General features: G+C 40.9%; 1 protein-coding gene across 1 annotated transcript in view; it reads right to left on the bottom strand.

Annotated features, from left to right (window-relative positions):
- The window catches only part of LOC128641696 (SUN domain-containing protein 1-like), a 313,324-nt gene that overhangs the window by 184,542 nt on the left and 108,038 nt on the right, over nucleotides 1-20,744 (bottom strand). The window lies entirely within an intron of this gene.

Consider the following 20,744-nt stretch of genomic DNA (forward strand, 5'->3'; position numbering starts at 1 on the left):
TTACTTCAATTAAAAAACATAATTTATGTAAGAATTTACCTGATAAATTAATTTCTTTCATATTGGCAAGAGTCCATGAGCTAGTGACATATGGGATATACAATCCTACCAGGAGGGGCAAAGTTTCCCAAACCTCAAAATGCCTATAAATACACCCCCCACCACACCCACAATTCAGTTTAACGAATAGCCAAGAAGTGGGGTGATAAGAAAGGAGCGAAAGCATTAACAAGGAATTGGAAAAATTGTGCTTTATACAAAAAACTCATAACCACCATAAAAAGGGTGGGCCTCATGGACTCTTGCCAATATGAAAGAAATTAATTTATCAGGTAAATTCTTACATAAATGATGGTTTCTTTCATTTAATTGGCAAGAGTCCAAGAGTCTATGGGATAGCAAATACCCAAGATGTGGAACTCCACGCAAGAGTCACTAGAGAGGGAGGGATAAAATAAAGACAGCCAATTCCACTGAAAAAACAATCCACAACCCAAATCAAAAGTTTTAATATTTATAGTGAAAAAAACTGAAATTATAAGCAGAAGAATCAAACTGAAACAGCTGCCTGAAGTTCTTTTCTACCAAAAACTGCTTCTGAAGAAGAGAAAACATCAAAATGGTAGAATTTAGTAAAAGTATGCAAAGACGACCAAGTTGCTGCTTTGCAAATCTGATCAACAGAAGCTTCATTCTTAAAAGCCCAGGAAGTAGAAACTGACCTAGTAGAATGAGCCGTAATCCTCTGAGGCGGGGATTTACCCGACTCCAAATAAGCATGATGAATCAAAAGCTTTAACCAAGATGCCAAAGAAATGACAGAAGCCTTCTGACCTTTCCTAGAACCAGAAAAGATAAAATAGACTAGAAGTCTTTCTGAAATCTTTAGTAGCTTCAACATTATATTTCAAAGCTCTTACCACATCCAATGAATGTAAAGATCTCTCCAGAGAATTCTTAGGATTAGGACACAACGAAGGGACAAAAATTTCTTTACTAATGTTGTTAGAATTCACAACTTTAGGTAAAAATTTAAATGAAGTCCGCAAAACCGCCTTATCCTGATGAAAAATCAAAAAAGGAGATTCACAAGAAAGAGCAGATAACTCAAACTCTTCTAGCAGAAGAGATAGCCAAAAGGAACAATACTTTCCAAGAAAGTAATTTAATGTCCAGAGAATGCATAGGCTCAAACAGAGGAGCCTGTAAAGCCCTCAAAACCAAATAAGACTCCAAGGAGGAGAGATTGACTTAATGACAGGCTTGATACGAACCAAAGCCTGTACAAAACAATGAATATCAGGAAGATTAGCAATTTTCTGTGAAACAGAACAGAAAGAGCAGAGATTTGTCCTTTCAAGGAACTTGCATACAAACCATTATCCAAACCATCCTGAAGAAACTGTAAAATTCTAGAAATTCTAAAAGAATGCCAAGAGAATTTATGAGAAGAACACAATGAAATTTAAGTCTTCCAAACTCTGTAATAAATCTTTATAGACACAGATTTACAAGCCTGCAACATAGTATTAATCACTGAGTCAGTGAAACCTCTATTAATAAGCACTAAGCGTTCAATCTCCATACCTTCAAATTTAATGATTTGAGATCCTGATGGAAAAATGGGCCTCGAGATAGAAGGTCTGGCCTTAACGGAAGTGGCCAAGGTTGGCAACTGGACATCCGAACAAGATCCGCTTACCAAAACCTGTGTGGCCATGCTGGAGACACCAGCAGTACAAATGAACGCTCCATTATGATTTTGCAAATCACTCTTGGAAGAAGAACTAGAGGCAGAAAGATATGAGCAGGTTGATAACTCCAAGGAAGTGACAATGCATCCACTGCTTCCGCCTGAGGATCCCTGGACAGATACCTGGGAAGTTTCCTGTTTAGATGAGAAGCCATCAGATCTATTTCTGGAAGCCCCCACATCTGAACAAACTGAAAAAAACACATCTGGATGAAGAGATCACTCTCCCAGATGTAAAGTCTGGCAGCTGAGATAATCCGCTTCCCAATCGTCTATACCTGGGATATGGACCGCAGAAATTAGACAGGAGCTGGATTCCGCTCATGCAAGTATCCGAGATACTTCTTTCCTAGCTTGAGGACTGTGAGTCCCACCTTGATGATTGACATACGCCACGGTTGTGACATTGTCCATCTGAAAACAAATAAACGGTTCTCTCTTCAGAAGAGGCCAAAACTGAAGCGCTCTGAGAATCGCACGGAGTTCCAAAATATTGATTGGTAATCTCGCCTCTTGAGATTTCCAAACCCCCTGCGCTGTCAGAGATCCCCAGACAGCTCCCCAACCTGAAAGACTCGCATCTGTTGTGATCACAGTCCAGGTTGGATGAACAAAAGAGGCCCCTTGAACTAAACGATGGTGATCTAACCACCAAGTCAGAGATAGTCGAACATTGGGATTTAAGGATATTAATTGTGATATCTTTGCATAATCCCTGCACCATTGGCTCAGCATACAAAGCTGAAGAGGTCTCATGTGAAAACGAGCAAAGGGGATCGTGTCCGATACTGCAGTCATGAGACCTAAAACCTCCATGCACATAGCTACTGAATGGAATGATTGAAACTGAAGGTTCAGACAAGCTGAAACCAATTTCAGACGTCTTTTGTCTGTTAGAGACAAAGTCATGGATACTGAATCTATTTGGAATCCTAAAAAGGTTACCCTTGTCTGAGAAATCAAGGAACTTTTTGGTAAATTGATCCTCCAACCATGTCTTTGAAGAAACAACACTAGTTGATTCGTGTGAGATTCTGCAGAATGTAAAGACTGAGCAAGTACCAAGGTATCGTCCAAATAAGGAAATACCGCAATACCCTGCTCTCTGAATACAGAAAGTAGGGCACAGAGAACCTTTGAAAAGATCCTTGGAGCTGTTGCTAGGCCAAAAGGAAGAGCAACAAATTGGTAATGCTTGTCTAGAAAAGAGAATCTCAGAAACTGAAAGTGATCTGGATGAATCTGAATATGAAGATATGCATCCTGTAAGTCTATTGTGGACATATAATGCCCTTGCTGAACAAAAGGCAGAATAGTCCTTATAGTGACCATCTTGAATGTTGGTATTCTTACATAACGATTCAAAATTTTTAGATCCAGAACTGGTCTGAAAGAATTCTCCTTCTTTGGAACAATGAACAGATTTGAAAAAAACCCCAGACCCCGTTCCTGAAAGGGAACTGGCACAATTACTCCAGATAACTCCAGGTCTGAAACACACTTCAGGAAAGCCTGAGCCTTTACTGGGTTCACTGGAATGGAGTGAGAGAAAGAAACTTCTCACAGGCGGTCTTATTTTGAAACCTATTCTGTACCCTTGAGAAACAATGTTCTGAATCCAAGGATTTTGGATTGTAATTGTTCCAAGCATCCTTGTAAAAGCTTAGTCTGCCCCCTACCAGCTGCGCTGGAATGAGGGCTGCACCTTCATGCGGACTTGGGGGCTGATTTTGATTTTTTAAATGGCTTGGATTTATTTCAGACTGGAGAAGGTTTCCAATTGGAAACCGTTCCTTTAGGGGAAGGTTCAGGTTTCTGTTCCTTATTCTGACGAAAGGCACGAAAACGGTTAGCAGCCCTAAATTTACCTTTAGATTTTTTTATCCTGAGGCAAAAAAGGTCCCTTCCCCCTAGTAACAGTTGAAATAATAGAATCCAACTGAGAACCACATAATTTATTACCTTGGAAAGAGAGATAGCAACGTTGATTTAGAAGTCATATCAGCATTCCAAGATTAAGCCATAAAGCTCTTCTAGCTAAAATATCTAAAGACATATTTGACATCAATTCTAATGATATCAAAAATGGCATCACAAATGAAATTATTAGCATGTTGAATTAGCTTAACAATGCTATACACATGATCTGGTACTTGTTGCACTAAAGTTTCCAACTAAAAAGTTGAAGCAGCAGCAACATCGCCAAAGAAATAGCAGGCCTAAGAAGTGAACACAAGAAAAGAACAGAGCGCAACCGCAACTCAAGGTAAAAGTTTTATTACTTTTTCGAGCGCTAAAAACAAATTGCACTTACAAGAAGTTAGCAATATTCAAGCCTTTAGGTTTAACAATCCACTGGACCACGATTTCTCTGATAGCCCTCCACGCTGGATTCGGGTATGGCGTCTCTGGGAAGTCCGCGGGCTCAGTTGATAACCAAATAGTGACTGGTAAGAAAGTACTTGTAAAAGCAATAGGTATTAATGACTTTCAACAGTGTCCCTTTGTACAGTCTACGCGTTTCGTCCTCTTTTATCGGGACTTTCTCAAGACTCAGGGTGATTACACCCTGAGTCTTGAGAAAGTCCCGATAAAAGAGGACGAAACGCGTAGACTGTACAAAGGGACACTGTTGAAAGTCATTAATACCTATTGCTTTCACAAGTACTTTCTTACCAGTCACTATTTGGTTATCAACTGAGCCCGCGGACTTCCCAGAGACGCCATACCCGAATCCAGCGTGGAGGGCTATCAGAGAAATCGTGGTCCAGTGGATTGTTAAACCTAAATGCTTGAATATTGCTAACTTCTTGTAAGTGCAATTTGTTTTTAGCGCTCGAAAAAGTAATACAACTTTTACCTTGAGTTGCGGTTGCGCTCTGTTCTTTTCTTGTGTTCACAGCTACCAGTTGTTTGGGCGCTCTTCAGCGTCTAACGATCAGTAAAGCAGCACCGCTCTCAGCTACAGAGGCAGGAGGATTCTCATTCAAGCACCTGAACACACAATAGATTTTACCATACTCCTGGGGACATCGAGGTGAGATAGGTAGCATTTTGAATGCTACAGTATTTAGTTTGTTTGTGTTATTTTTGAGTACCGTGTAACACCTGGAATTTAATTGATTTTTAATATCGTGTATTGTGATTGTGTTGTTTTGTTGTTTTTTGTTATTTATAAGTATTAGTGATAAGAAATAGGTATCACTCTTTGCCTGGAATGAGATATATTTTATGCCGTAAATGTATATGTAGAGTTAAGTAGATATAACAGATATTAGTACAAAGAAAGGCATTGAGAGTACATCTAAATTACAAGGAGTGTTTAGCGGTTAGCTCACTTAGACAACTTTTATTGTGAATCTTACTTTGTATTTTAATTTTGTAACCAGTCAAGTGTGTAGAGTACAGCCAGTTATAAAATAGGTGGTATTAGGCTCTACAGCGGTGGTCAGTTAGCGCAGTGTTAGGGTAACAGTGTAGGCCTAAGAAGATGACCTGAACATAAGCCTTCCTTAGATAAGATTCAAGCTTCCTATCTAAGGGATCTTTAAAAGAAGTACTATCTGCCGTAGGAATAGTAGTACGCTTTGCAAGAGTAGAGATGGCCCCATAAACTTTGGGGATCTTTTCCCAAAACTCCAATCTATCAGTCGGCAAAGGATACAGTTTCTTAAACCTTGAAGGAGGAGTAAATGAAGTACCCAGTCTATTCCATTCCCTAGAAATTACATCTGAAATAGCATCAGGAACTAGAAAAACCTCTGGAATAACTACATGAGGTTTAAAAAACAAATTTAAACGTTTACTGGTTTTAATATCAAGAGGACTAGTCTCCACCATATCTAATGCAATCAACACCTCCTTTAATAAGGAACAAATATACTCCATTTTAAATAAGTATGAAGATTTGTCAGTGTCAATATCTGAGGCAGAATCTTCTGAACCAGATAGATCCTCATCAGAGATAGATAAATCAGAATGCTGTCGGTCATTCAAAAATTCATCGAATATATGAGAAGTTTTAAAAGACCTTTTACGTTTATTAGAAGGTGGTATAACAGACAGAGCCTTCTGAATAGAATTAGGAACAGATTCTCTTACATTAACAGGAATATCCTGAACATTAGATGTTGAAGGAACAACAACAGGTAATGGATTACTACTAATGGAAATATTGTCTGCGTTTGAAAGTTTATCATGACAACTAACACAAACTACAGCCGGAGGAACAGTTACCACAGGTTTACAACAAATGCACTTAGCTTTGGTAGAACCGACATAAGGCAGCAGGATTCCAGTAGTAGATTCTGAAACAGGGTCAGTTTGAGACATCTTGCAATATGAAATAGAAAAAACAACATATAAAGCAAAATTATCAATTTCCTTATATGACAGTTTCAGGATTGGGAAAAATGCAAACAAAATAAGCCTCTGGAAACCAGAAGCAAAATGAAATAAAGACTTAAATAATGTCAAAAATCTGGCGCCAAGTATGACGCCCACAACTGACAAAATATTTTTTGGCGCCAAGAACGTCTGCAACAGGAGCGTCATAGATGACGCAACTACGTGAAAACTCTCGGCGCCAACTAAGACGCCGGAAATGACGAAATTACGTCAACAAACGTAATTCTCGTGCCAAAAATGACGCAATAAATTATAGCATTTTGCTCTTCCGCGAGCCTAACAGCCTGCAATTTAGAAAAGAGTCAATTTGAAAAATTTTCAGGTAAGAATTTTTTTTTTTATATGCTTTTCCCAAAATGAAACTGACAGTCTGTAAGAAGGAAATATACTTATTAACCTGAATCATGGCAAATATAAGTACAAAACATATTTAGAACTTAACATATAAAGTGCCAAACCATAGCTGAGAGTGTCTTAAATAAAAGAAAACATACTTACCAAAAGACACTCATCTACATAAAGTAGATAGCCAAACCAGTACTGAAACGATAATCAGTAAAGGTAATGGTTTATAAGAGTATATCGTCGATCTGAAAAGGGAGGTAGGAGATAACAGAGAACCTATGAAATAGATCCCCATTAGGATGACCATTGTATTCAATAGGTAATACTCACTTCAAAACCCTCTGTCATTCACTGCACTCCGAGAGAAACAGGGCTTCAGCATGCTGAGAAGCGCACATCAATGTAGAAATCTAGCAAAAGCTTACTTCACCACCTCCATAGGAGCAAAGATTGTAAAACTGAATTGTGGGTGTGGTGGGGGGTGTATTTATAGGCATTTTGAGATTTGGGAAACTTTGCCCCTCCTGGTAGGAATGTATATCCCATACGTCACTAGCTCATGGATTCTTGCCAATTACATGAAAGAAAAAAAAGTGCAGTCTTTTTACATTTAAACTTTTTGAGTCACTAGCTTCTACTGAGCATGCGCAAGAATTCACAGAATAAGCGTATATGCACTTGTAATTGGCGGATGGCTGTCACATGGTATGTGTATGCATGTGTCACATGGTACAGGAGGAGTGGAAATAGACATAACTTAAAATTGTCAGAAAAGAAAAACAGAATTTATGCTTACCTGATAAATTACTTTCTCCAACGGTGTGTCCGGTCCACGGCGTCATCCATGACTTGTGGAATATTCTCCTCCCCTACAGGGAAAGGCAAGGAGAGCACACAGCAAGAGCTGTCCATATAGCTCCCCCTCTGGCTCCGCCCCCCAGTCATTCGACCGACGGTTAGGAGAAAAAGGAGAAACTATAGGGTGCCGTGGTGACTGTAGTGTATAAAGAAAAAGAAAAATTTTTCAAACCCGATTAAAAAACCAGGGCGGGCCGTGGACCGGACACACCGTAGGAGAAAGGAATTTATCAGGTAAGCATAAATTCTGTTTTCTCCAACATTGGTGTGTCTGGTCCACGGCGTCATCCATTACTTGTGGGAACCAATACCAAAGCTTTAGGACACGGATGAAGGGAGGGAGCAAATCAGGTTACCTAAACAGAAGGCACCACGGCTTGCAAAACCTTTCTCCCAAAAACAGCCTCTGAAGAAGCAAAAATATCAAATTTGTAAAATTTGGCAAAAGTGTGCAGAGAAGACCTAGTCGCTGCCTTACATATCTGATTAACAGAAGCCTCGTTCTTGAAGGCCCATGTGGAAGCCACAGCCCTAGTGGAGTGAGCTGTGATTCGTTCAGGAGGCTGCCGTCCGGCAGTCTCATAAGCCAATCGGATAATGCTTTTCAGCCAGAAAGAAAGAGGTAGCAATAGCTTTTTGTCCTCTCCTCTTACCAGAGTAAACGACAAGGATGAGGTTTGTCTAAAATTCTTTGTTGCTTCTAAATAGAACTTTAAAGCACGGACTACATCTAAATTGTGTAACAAACGTTCCTTCTTTGAAACTGGATTCGGGCACAGAGAAGGAACAACTATTTCCTGGTTAATATTCTTGTTGGAAACAACTTTTGGAAGAAAACCAGGCTTGGTACGCAAAATAACCTTATCTGAATGGAACACCAGATAGGGTGGATCACACTGCAAAGCAGATCATTCAGAAACTCTTCGAGCAGAAGAAATAGCAACCAAAAACAGAACTTTCCAAGATAGCAACTTGATATCTATGGAATGTAAGGGTTCAAACGGAACCCCCTGAAGAACTGAAAGAACTAAATTTAGACTCCAAGGAGGAGTCAAGGGTCTGTAAACAGGTTTGATTCTGACCAAAGCCTGTACAAAAGCTTGTACCTCTGGCACAGCTGCCAGTCGTTTGTATAACAAGACAGATAAAGCAGAAATCTGTCCTTTTAGAGAACTCGCTGACAATTCCTTATCCAAACCTTCTTGGAGAAAGGAGAGGATCTTAGGAATTTTAATCTTACTCCAGGAGAATCCCTTGGATTCACACCAACAGATATATCTTTTCCATATTTTATGGTAAATCTTTCTAGACACAGGTTTTCTGGCTTGGACCAGAGTATCTATCACTGAATCTGAAAACCCACGCTTGGATAAAATCAAACGTTCAATTTCCAAGCAGTCAGCTGCAGAGAAATTAGATTTGGATGTTCGAATGGACCTTGTACTAGAAGATCCTGTCTCAAAGGTAGCTTCCATGGTGGAGCCGATGACATATTCACCAGGTCTGCATACCAAGTCCTGCGCGGCCACGCAGGAGCTATCAGAATCACTGAGGCCTTCTCCTGTTTGATCCTGGCTACAAGCCTGGGAAGGAGAGGGAACGGTGGAAACGCATAAGCTAGGTTGAACGACCAAGGCGCCACTAATGCATCCATTAGAGTGGCCTTCGGATCCCTGGATCTGGACCCGTAGCAAGGAACCTTGAAGTTCTGACGAGACGTCATCAGATCCATGTCTGGAATGCCCCATAATTGAGTCAACTGGGCAAACACCTCCGGGTGGAGTTCCCACTCCCCCGGATAGAAAATCTGACGACTCAGATAATCCGCCTCCCAGTTGTCTACTCCTGGGATGTGGATTGCAGATAGGTGGCAGGAGTGATCCTCCGCCCATTTGATGATCTTGGATACCTCTCTCATCGCCAAGGAACTCCTTGTTCCTCCCTGATGGTTGATGTAAGCTACAGTCGTCATGTTATATGACTGGAATCTTATGTATCCGGCCTTCACTAGATGAGGCCAAGCCCGGAGAGCATTGAATATCGCTCTCAGTTCCAGGATGTTGATCGGGAGAAGAGACTCTTCCCGAGACCATAAACCCTGAGTTTTCAGGGAATCCCAGACCGCGCCCAAGCCTGATAGACTGGCGTCGGTCGTGACAATGACCCACTTTGGTCTGCAGAAACTCATTCCCTGAGACAGGTGATCCTGTCTACTGGAGCATGCACAGTTGTAATGGTCTTAGATGAATTCGAGCAAAAGGAACTATGTCCATTGCTGCAACCATCAACCCTACTACTTCCATGCACTGAGCTATGGAAGGCTGCAGAATAGAGAGAAGAACTTGACAAGCGTTTAGAAGCTTTGACTTTCTGACTTCTGTCAGGAAGATCTTTATTTCAAAAGAATCTATTACTGTTCCCAAAAAGGGAACTCTTGTCGACGGAGACAGGGAACTCTTTTCTACGTTCACCTTCCACCCGTGAGATCTGAGAAAGGCTAGAACAATGTCTGTATGAGCCTTTGCCTTGGAAAGAGACGACGCTTGAATTAGAATGTCGTCCAGATAAGGTGCCTCTGCAATGCCCCTTGGTCTTAGAACCGCTAGAAGGGACCCGAGCACCTTTGTGAAAATTCTGGGAGCAGTGGCTAGTCCGAATGGGAGAGCCACGAACTGATAATGTTTGTCCAGAAAGGCGAACCTTAGGAACTGATGATGATCTTTGTGGATAGGAATATGTAGATACGCATCCTTTAAATCCACGGTAGTCATATATTGACCCTCCTGGATTGTAGGTAAAATTGTTCGAATGGTTTCCATTTTGAACGATGGAACTCTGAGAAATTTGTTTAGAATTTTTAAATCCAGAATTAGTCTGAAAGTTCCCTCTTCTTTGGGAACTACAAACAGATTTGAGTAAAAACCCCTGACCTTGTTCCACAGTTGGAACTGGGTGTATCACTCCCATCTTTAACAGGTCTTCTACACAATGTAAGAATGCCTGTCTACTTATTTGGTTTGAAGATAAGTGATAAATGTGGAACCTTCCCCTTGGGGGTAGTTCCTTGAATTCTAGAAGATAACCCTGAGAGACTATTTCTAGTGTCCAGGGATCCTGAACATCTCTTGCCCAAGCCTGAGCAAAGAGAGAGAATCTGTCCCCTACTAGATCCGGTCCCGGATCGGGGGCTACCCCTTCATGCTGTCTTGGTAGCGGTAGCAGCAGCAGGCTTCTTGGCCTGTTTACCCTTATTCCAGCCTTGCATTGGTTTCCAAGCTGGTTTAGTCTGGGAAGCGTTACCCTCTTGTCTAGAGGCTGCCGAGTTAGAAGCCGGTCCGTTCCTGAAATTGCGAAAGGAACGAAAATTGGACTTATTCTTAGCCTTGAAAGGCCTATCCTGTGGGAGGGCATGGCCCTTTCCCCCAGTGATGTCTGAAATAATTTCTTTCAATTCTGGCCCAAAAAGGGTCTTACCTTTGAAAGGGATATTAAGCAATTTTGTCTTGGAAGATAAATCCGCCGACCAAGACTTTAGCCAGAGCGCTCTGCGCGCCACAATTGCAAACCCTGAATTTTTCGCCGCTAATCTCGCCAACTGCAAAGCGGCGTCTAAAATAAAGGAATTAGCTAACTTAAGTGCGTGAATTCTGTCCATGACTTCCTCATACGGAGTCTCCCTACTGAGCGACTTTTCCAGTTCCTCGAACCAGAACCACGCCGCTGTAGTGACAGGAATAATGCACGAAATAGGTTGAAGGAGGTAACCTTGCTGTACAAAAATCTTTTTAAGCAAACCCTCCAATTTTTTATCCATAGGATCTTTGAAAGCACAATTGTCCTCAATGGGAATGGTCGTGCGTTTGGCTAGTGTAGAAACCGCCCCCTCGACCTTAGGGACTGTTTGCCATATGTCCTTCCTGGGGTCGACCATAGGGAACAATTTCTTAAATATAGGAGGAGGGACAAAAGGTATGCCTGACTTCTCCCACTCCTTATTCACTATGTCCGCCACCCGTTTAGGTATCGGAAAGGCATCAGGGTGCACCGGGACCTCTAGGAACTTGTCCATCTTGCACAAGTTTTCTGGGATGACCAGATTGTCACAATCATCCAGAGTAGATAGCACCTCCTTAAGTAATGCGCGGAGATGCTCTGATGTAAATTTAAATGTCACAACATCAGGTTCTGCCTGCTGAGAAATTCTTCCTGTATCAGAAATTTCTCCATCTGAGAAACCCTCCCTCACTGCCACTTCAGACTGGTGTGAGGGTATGACAGAAAAATTATCATCAGCGCCCTCCTGCTCTACAGTGTTTAAAACAGAGCAATCGCGCTTTCTCTGAAATGCTGGCATTTTGGATAAAATATTAGCTATGGAGTTATCCATTACTGCCGTCAATTGTTGCATAGTAACAAGCATTGGCGCGCTAGAAGTACTAGGGGTCGCCTGCGCGGGCATAACTGGTATAGACACAGAAGGAGAAGATGTAGAACTCTCTCTACTTCCTTCATCTGAGGAATCATCCTGGGCAACCTTACTATTTGTGACAATACTGTCCTTACTGTGTTTGGACGCTATGGCACAATTATCACATATATTTGAAGGGGGAACCACATTGGCTTCCATACATACAGAACATGATCTATCAGAAGGTACAGACATGTTAAACAGGCTTAAACTGGTTAATAAAGCACAAAAACCGTTTTAAAACAAAACCGTTACTGTCTCTTTAAATGTTAAACAGGGCACACTTTATTACTGAATATGTGAAAAACTATGAAGGAATTATCCAATCTTTACCAAATTTTCACCACAGTGTCTTAATGCATTCAAAGTATTGCACCCCAATTTTCAAGTTGTTAACCCTTAAAATGTGGAAACCGGAGCCGTTTTAACCCCACTACAGTCCCAGCCACAGCCTTTGTTGTGACTTCAACTATCCCAGGGGGGTATTTCAAGCCTTCTAGGAACTTTTTCAGTGGACACCAGACCCTCTCACATGCATCTGCATGCACTGTACTTAAAAGAAACTGTGCAAAAATGGCGCGAAAATGAGGCTCTGCCTAATACAGTGAAAGGCCCTTCCTGACTGGGAAGGTGTCTTAACTAGTGCCTGGCGATAAAAAACGTTCCCCAAACAATAAGTGTGAAAATTAATTCAAACTTTCCAAATATAACTTAAATAAACAATCGATTTAGCCCTTAAGAGTGTCCACCAGTTAATAGCTCATAATAAGCCCTTTATTCTTTCTAAGTCTAAGAAAATGGCTTACCGATCCCCATGAGGGAAAAATGACAGCCTTCCAGCATTACACAGTCTTGTTAGAAAATGGCTAGTCATACCTTGAGCAGAAAAGTCTGCAAACTGTTCCCCCCAACTGAAGTTCTCTCATCTCAACAGTCCTGTGTGGGAACAGCAATCGATTTTAGTTACTGCTGCTAAAATCATACTCCTCTTTTAAACAGAACTCTTCATCTCTTTCTGTTTCAGAGTAAATAGTACATACCAGCACTATTTTAAAATAAACTCTTGATAGAAGAAATAAAAAACTACAACTAACACCACAAACTCCTCACCATCCCCGTGGAGATGCTACTTGTTCAGAGCGGCAAGGAGAATGACTGGGGGGTGGAGCCAGAGGGGGAGCTATATGGACAGCTCTTGCTGTGTGCTCTCCTTGCCTTTCCCTGTAGGGGAGGAGAATATCCCACAAGTAATGGATGACGCCGTGGACCGGACACACCAATGTTGGAGAAAACTATTCTTTTTAAGTTCAGACTAAGTGCTATTGCATGGTCATGTTATCTTGCATTTATTGATTATGCAAATCTGTTAACTGGTCCTTTAACTTCTGCAAAGGGGCTAAACATTAAGACCAATTCAGAGCAACAGTGCACTGCTAGAACATAGCTGAACAAATCTGTTGAATGAGACAAGAAGAATGTGAATACAGCCTTCAATCAACAGCTAGATCCCCCTACAGCATTGCCTATCTAGTTATGCTTTTCAACAAATACCAAGAGAATGAAATAGAATGAAAAGTCCCTTACAATAAAAACATAATTTATGTAAGAACTTACCTGATATATTCATTTCTTTGATATTGGCAAGAGTCCATGAGCTAGTGACCTATGGGATATACAATCCTACCAGGAGGGGCAAAGTTTCCCAAACTTCAAAATGCCTATAAATACACCCCTCACCACACCCACAATTCAGTTTAACGAATAGCCAAGCAGTGGGTGATAAAGGAGTAGAAAGCATCAACAAAAGAAATTTGGAAATAATTGTGCTTTATACAAAAAACCATAACCACCATAAAAAGGGTGGGCCTCATGGACTCTTGCCGATATGAAAAATGAATTTATCAGGTAAGTTCTTACATAAATTATGTTTTCTTTCATGTAATTGGCAAGAGTCCATGAGCTAGTGACGTATGGGATATCAATACCCAAGATGTGGAACTCCACGCAAGAGTCACTCGAGAGGGAGGGATAACAATAAAAACAGCCATTTTCCGCTGAAACAAAATTAATCCACAACCCAAAAAAATAAGTTTATTCTCATAAATGAAAGAAAAAAAAATAAATCAAAAGCAGAAGAATCAAACTGAAACAGCTACCTGAAGAACTTTTCTACCAAAAACTGCTTCTAAAGAAGCAAATACATAAAAACGGTAGAATTTAGTAAATGTATGCAAAGAGGACCAAGTTGCCGTTTTGCAAATCTGATCAACTGAAGCTTCATTCTTAAAGGCCCACAAAGTGGAGACTGATTTAGTAGAATAAGCTGTAATTCTCTGAGGCGAGGCCTGACCCGACTCCAAATAAGCTTGATGAATCAAAAGTTTTAACCAAGAAGCCAAGGAAATAGCAGACACCTTCTGACCTTTCCTAGGACCAGAAAATAAAACAGACAGACTGGAAGTCTTCCTAAAATCTTTAGTAGCTTCCACATAATATTTCAAAGCGCTTACAACATCCAAAGAATGTAAGGATCTTTCCAAAGAATTCTTAGGATTAGGACACAAGGAAGGGACAACAATTTCTCTACTAATGTTAGAATTCACAACCTTAGGTAAAAATTGAAAAGAAGTCTGCAAAACTGCCTTATCCTGATGAAAAATCAGAAAAGGAGACTCACAAGAAAGAGCAGATAGCTCAGAAACTTTTCTAGCAGAAGAGATAACCAAAAGGAACAACACTTTCCAAGAAAGTAGTTTAATGTCCAAAGAATACATAGGCTCAAATGGAGGAGCCTGTAAAGCCTTCAAAAACCAAATTAAGACTCCAAGGAGGAGAAATTGACTTAATGACAGGCTTAATACGAACTAAAGCCTGTACAAAGCAGTGAAAATCAGGAAGTATAGCAATCTTTCTGTGAAATAAAACAGAAAGAGCAGAGATTTGTCCCTTCAAGGCAATTTCAGACAAACCCTTATCCAAATCATCCTGAAGAAACTGTAAAATTCTAGGAATTCTAAAAGAATGCCAAGAGAATTTATGAGAAGAGCACCATGAAATGCAAGTCTTCCAAACTCTATAATAAATCTTTTTAGGGACAGATTTACGAGCTTGTAACATAGTATTAAATCACTGAGTCAGAGAAACCTCTATGACTTGGTACTAAGCATTCAATTTCCATACCTTCAAATTTAACGATTTGAGATCCTGATGGAAAAACGGACCTTGAGACAGTAGGTCCAGCCGTAACGGAAGTGGCCAAGGTTGGCAACTGGACATCCGAACCAGATCCGCATACCAAAACTTGTGTGGCCATGCTGGAGCACCAGCAACACAAACGATAATTCCATGATCATTTTGGAGATCACCTTTGGAAGAAGAACTAGAGGCGGGAAAATGTAAGCAGGATGATAACACCAAGGAAGTGTCAGCGCATCCACTGCTTCCGCCTGAACATACCTGGACAGGTATCTGGAAAGTTTCTTGTTTAGATGAGAGGCCATGAGATCTCTCTCTGGAAGACCCCACATCTGAACAATCTGAGAAAACACATCTGGATGGAGAGACAACTCCTCTGGATGTAAAGTCTGACGACTGAGATAATCCACCTCCCAATTGTCTACACCTGGGATATGCACCGCAGAGATTAGACAGAAGCTGGATTCCGCCCAAGCAAGTATCCGAGATACTTCTTTCATAGCTTGGGGACTGAGAGTCCCACCCGGATGATTGACATATGCCACTGATGTGATATTGTCTGTCTGAAAACAAATGAACGGTTCTCTCTTTAACAGAGGCCAAAACTGAAGAGCTCTGAGAATTGCACAGAGTACTAAAATATTTATTGGTAATCTCGCCTCTTGAGATTTCCAAACCCCTTGTGCTGTCAGAGATCCCCAAACAGCTCCCCAACCTGAAAGACTCGCATCTGTTGTGATCACAGTCCAGGTTGGCCAAACAAAAGAAGCCCCTTGAACTAAACGATGGTGATCTATCCACCACGTCAGAGAGTGTCAAACATTGGGATTTAAGGATATTAATTGTGATATATTTGTATAATCCCTGCACCATTGGTTCAGCATACAAAGCTGTAGAGGTCTCATGTGAAAACGAGCAAAGGGGATTGCATCCGATGCTGCAGTCATGAGACCTAAAACTTCCATACACATAGCCACTGAAGGGAATGACTGAGACTGAAGGTGCCGGCAGGCTGCAACCAATTTTAAACGTCTCTTGTCTGTTAGAGACAGTCATGGACACAATCTATCTGGAAGCTTAAAAAGGTGACCCTTGTCTGAGGAATCAAGAAACTTTTTGGTAAATTGATCCTCCAACCATGTTTCCGAAGAAATAACACAAGTTGATTTGTGTGAGATTCTCCAGAATGTAAAGACTGAGCTAGTACCAAGATATCGTCCAAATAAGGAAACACCACAATACCCTGTTCTCTGATTACAGAGAGTAGGGCACCTAGAACCTTTGAAAAGATTCTTGGAGCTGTTGCTAGGCCAAATGGAAGAGCAACAAATTGGTAACGCTTGTCTAGAAAAGAGAATCTGAGGAACTGATAATGTTCTGCATGAATCGGAATATGAAGGTATGCATCCTGCAAGTCTATTGTGGACATATAATGTCCTAGCTGAACGAAAGGCAGAATAGTCCTTATAGTCACCATCTTGAAAGTTGGTACTCTTACATAACGATTCAAAAATTTCAGATCCAGAACTGGTCTGAATAAATTTTCCTTCTTTGGGACAATGAATAGATTTGAATAAAACCCCAAACCCTGCTCCTGAAAAGGAACTGGCATGATTACCCCTGAAGACTCCAGGTCTGAAACACACTTCAGGAAAGCCTGAGCTTTTACTGGATTTGCTGGGATACGTGAGAAAAAACATCTTCTCACAGGAGGTCTTACTCTGAATCCTATTCGATACCCTTGAGAGACAATGCTCTGAATCCATTGATTTTGGGCAGAATTTATCCATATATCCTTGAAAAAACTTAATCTGCCCCCTACCAGCTGAGCTGGAATGAGGGCCGCACCTTCATGCGGACTAAGGGGCTGACTTTGGTTTCCTAAATGTCTTGGATTTATTCCAACTTGAGGAAGGCTTCCAATTGGAAGCAGACTCCTTGGGGGTAAGATTGAGTTTTTGTTCCTTATTCTGATGAAAGGAACGAAAATGGTTAGAAGCCTTAGATTTATCCTTAGGTTTTTAATCCCGAGGCAGAAAAACTCCCTTCCCCAGTGACAGTTGAAATAATAGAATCCAACTGAGAACCAAATAAAATAATTTATGTAAGAACTTACCTGATAAATTCATTTCTTTCATATTAGCAAGAGTCCATGAGCTAGTGACGTATGGGATATACATTCCTACCAGGAGGGGCAAAGTTTCCCAAACCTCAAAATGCCTATAAATACACCCCTCACCACACCCACAATTCAGTTTAACGAATAGCCAAGAAGTGGGGTGATAAGAAAGGAGCAAAAGCATCAAAAAATAAGGAATTGAAATAATTGTGCTTTATACAAAAAAATCATAACCACCACAAAAAGGGTGGGCCTCATGGACTCTTGCTAATATGAAAGAAATGAATTCATCAGGTAAGTTCTTACATAAATTATGTTTTCTTTCATGTAATTAGCAAGAGTCCATGAGCTAGTGACGTATGGGATAATAAATACCCAAGATGTGGAACTTCCACGCAAGAGTCACTAGAGAGGGAGGGATAAAATAAAGACAGCCAATTCCGCTGAAAAATAATCCACAACCCAAAACAAAAGTTTTAATCTTAATAATGAAAAAAACTGAAAATATAAGCAGAAGAATCAAACTGAAACAGCTGCCTGAAGTACTTTTCTACCAAAAACTGCTTCAGAAGAAGAAAAGACATCAAAATGGTAGAATTTAGTAAAAGTATGCAAAGAAGACCAAGTTGCTGCTTTGCAAATCTGATCAACAGAAGCTTCATTCCTAAACGCCCAGGAAGTAGAAACTGACCTAGTAGAATGAGCCGTAATCCTTTGAGGCGGGGATTTACCCGACTCCACATAAGCATGATGAATCAAAGACTTCAACCAAGACGCCAAAGAAATGGCGGAGGCCTTCTGACCTTTCCTGGAACCAGAAAAGATAACAAAAAGACTGGAAGTCTTCCTAAAATCTTTAGTAGCTTCAACATAATATTTTAAAGCTCTTACTACATCCAAAGAATGTAAAGATTTCTCCAAAGAATTCTTAGGATTCGGACACAATGAAGGGACAACAATTTCTCTACTAATGTTGTTAGAATTCACAACCTTAGGTAAAAATTGAAAAGAAGTCCGCAACACCGCCTTATCCTGATGAAAAATCAGAAAAGGAGATTCACAAGAGCAGATAACTCAGAAACTCTTCTAGCAGAAGAGATGGCCAAAAGGAACAAAACTTTCCATGAAAGTAATTTAATATCCAGAGAATGCATAGGTTCAAATGGAGGAGCTTGTAAAGCCCTCAGAACCAAATTAAGACTCCAAGGAGGAGAGATTGATTTAATGACAGGTTTGATACGAACCAAAGCCTGTACAAAACAATGAATATCAGGAAGTATAGCAATTTTTCTGTGAAAAAGAACAGAAAGAGCAGAGATTTGTCCTTTCAAGGAACTTGCAGACAAACCTTTATCCAAACCATCCTGAAGAAACTGCAAAATTCTAGGAATTCTAAAAGAATGCCAGCAGAATTTATGAGAAGAACACCAAGAAATGTAAGTCTTCCAAACTCGATAATAAATCTTCCTAGACACAGATTTACGAGCCTGTAACATAGTATTAATTACTGAGTCAGAGAAACCTCTATGACTAAGAATCAAGCGTTCAATTTCCATACCTTCAAATTTAATGATTTGAGATCCCGATGGAAAAATGGGCCTTGAGATAGAAGGTCTGGTCTTAACGGAAGAGACCAAGGTTGGCAACTGGCCATCCGAATGAGATCCGCATACCAAAACCTGTGAGGCCATGCTGGAGCCACCAGCAGTACAAACAAACGTTCCATTAGAATTTTGGAAATCACTCTTGGAAGAAGAACTAGAGGCGGAAAGATATAGGCAGGATGATAATTCCAAGGAAGCGACAACGCGTCCACTGCCTCCGCCTGAGGATCGCTGGATCTGGACAGATACCAGGGAAGTTTCTTGTTTAGATGAGAGGCCATCAGATCTATTTCTGGAAGTCCCCAAATTTGAACAATCTAAAGAAATACCTCTGGGTGAAGAGACCATTCGCCTGGATGTATCGTCTGGCGACTGAGATAATCCGCTTCCCAATTGTCTACACCTGGGATGTGAACCGCAGAGATTAGACAGGAGCTGGATTCCGCCCATACAAGTATCAGAGATACTTCTTTCATAGCCTGAGGACTGTGAGTCCCACCTTGATGATTGACATATGCCACGGTTGTGACATTGTCTGAAAACAAATAAACGATTCTCTCTTCAGAAGAGGCCAGAACTGAAGAGCTCTGAAAATCGCACAGAGTTCCAAAATGTTGATTGGTAATCTCACCTCCTGAGATTCCCAAACCCCCTGCGCTGTCAGAGATCCCCATACAGCTCCCCAACCTGTCAGACTCGCATCTGTTGAGATCACAGTCCAGGTTGGACGAACAAAAGAAGCCCCTTGAACTAAACGATGGTGATCTATCCACCACGTCAGAGAATGTTGTACATTGGGATTTAAGGAAATTAATTGTGATATCTTTGTATAATCCCTGCACCACTGGTTCAGCATACAAAGCTGAAGAGGTCGCATGTGAAAACGAGCAAAAGGGATCGCGTCCGATGCAGCAGTCATAAGACCTAGAATTTCCATGCACAAAGCTACCGAAGGGAATGATTGAGACTGAAGGTTTCGACAGGCTGCAACCAATTTCAGACTTCTCTTTTCTGTTAGAGACAAGGTCATGGACACTGAATCTATTTGAAAACCCAAAAAGGTTACCTTTGTCTGAGGAATCAAGGAACTCTTTGGTAAATGGATCCTCCAACCATGTCTTTGAAGAAACAACACAAGGTGATTTGTATGAGATTCTGCAGAATGTGAAGACTGAGCAAGTACCAAGATATCGTCTAAATAAGGAAATATCGCAATACCCTGTTCTCTGATTACAGAGAGAAGGGCACCGAGAACCTTTGAAAAGATCCTTGAAGCTGTTGCTAGGCCAAACGGAAGGGCCACAAACTGGTAATGCTTGTCTAGAAAAGAGAATCTCAGAAACTGATGAGCTGGATGAATTGGAATATGAAGGTATGCATCCTGTAAATCTATTGTGGACATATAATGCCCTTGCTGAACAAAAGGCAGAATAGTCCTTATAGTCACCATTTTGAATGTTGGTATCCTTACATAACGATTCAATATTTTTAGATCCAGAACTGGTCTGAAGGAATTCTCCTTCTTTGGTACAATGAATAGATTTGAGTAAAACCCCAGACCCCGTTCCAGAACTGGAACTGGCACAATTACCCCAGCCAACTCTAGATCTGAAACACATTTCAGAAACGCCTGAGCCTTCACTGGGTTTATTGGAATGCGAGAGAGAAAAAATCTTCTCGCAGGCGGCCTTACCTTGAAACCTATTCTGTACCCTTGTGAAACAATGTTCTGAATCCAAAGACTGAATCGAATTGATCCAAATATCTTTGAAAAATCGTAACCTGCCCCCTACCAGCTGTGCTGGAATGAAGGCCGCACCTTCATGCGGATTTGGGAGCTGGCTTTGACTTTCTAAAAGGCTTGGATTTATTCCAGACTGGAGAAGGCTTCCAAACGGAAACCGTTCCCTTAGGGGAAGGGTCAGGCTTTTGTTCCTTATTTTGACGAAAGGAACGAAAACGATTAGCAGCCTTGTATTTACCTTTAGATTTTTT

This window comes from Bombina bombina, chromosome 11 (assembly GCF_027579735.1).
Source record: "Bombina bombina isolate aBomBom1 chromosome 11, aBomBom1.pri, whole genome shotgun sequence".
Classification (NCBI taxonomy): domain Eukaryota; kingdom Metazoa; phylum Chordata; class Amphibia; order Anura; family Bombinatoridae; genus Bombina; species Bombina bombina.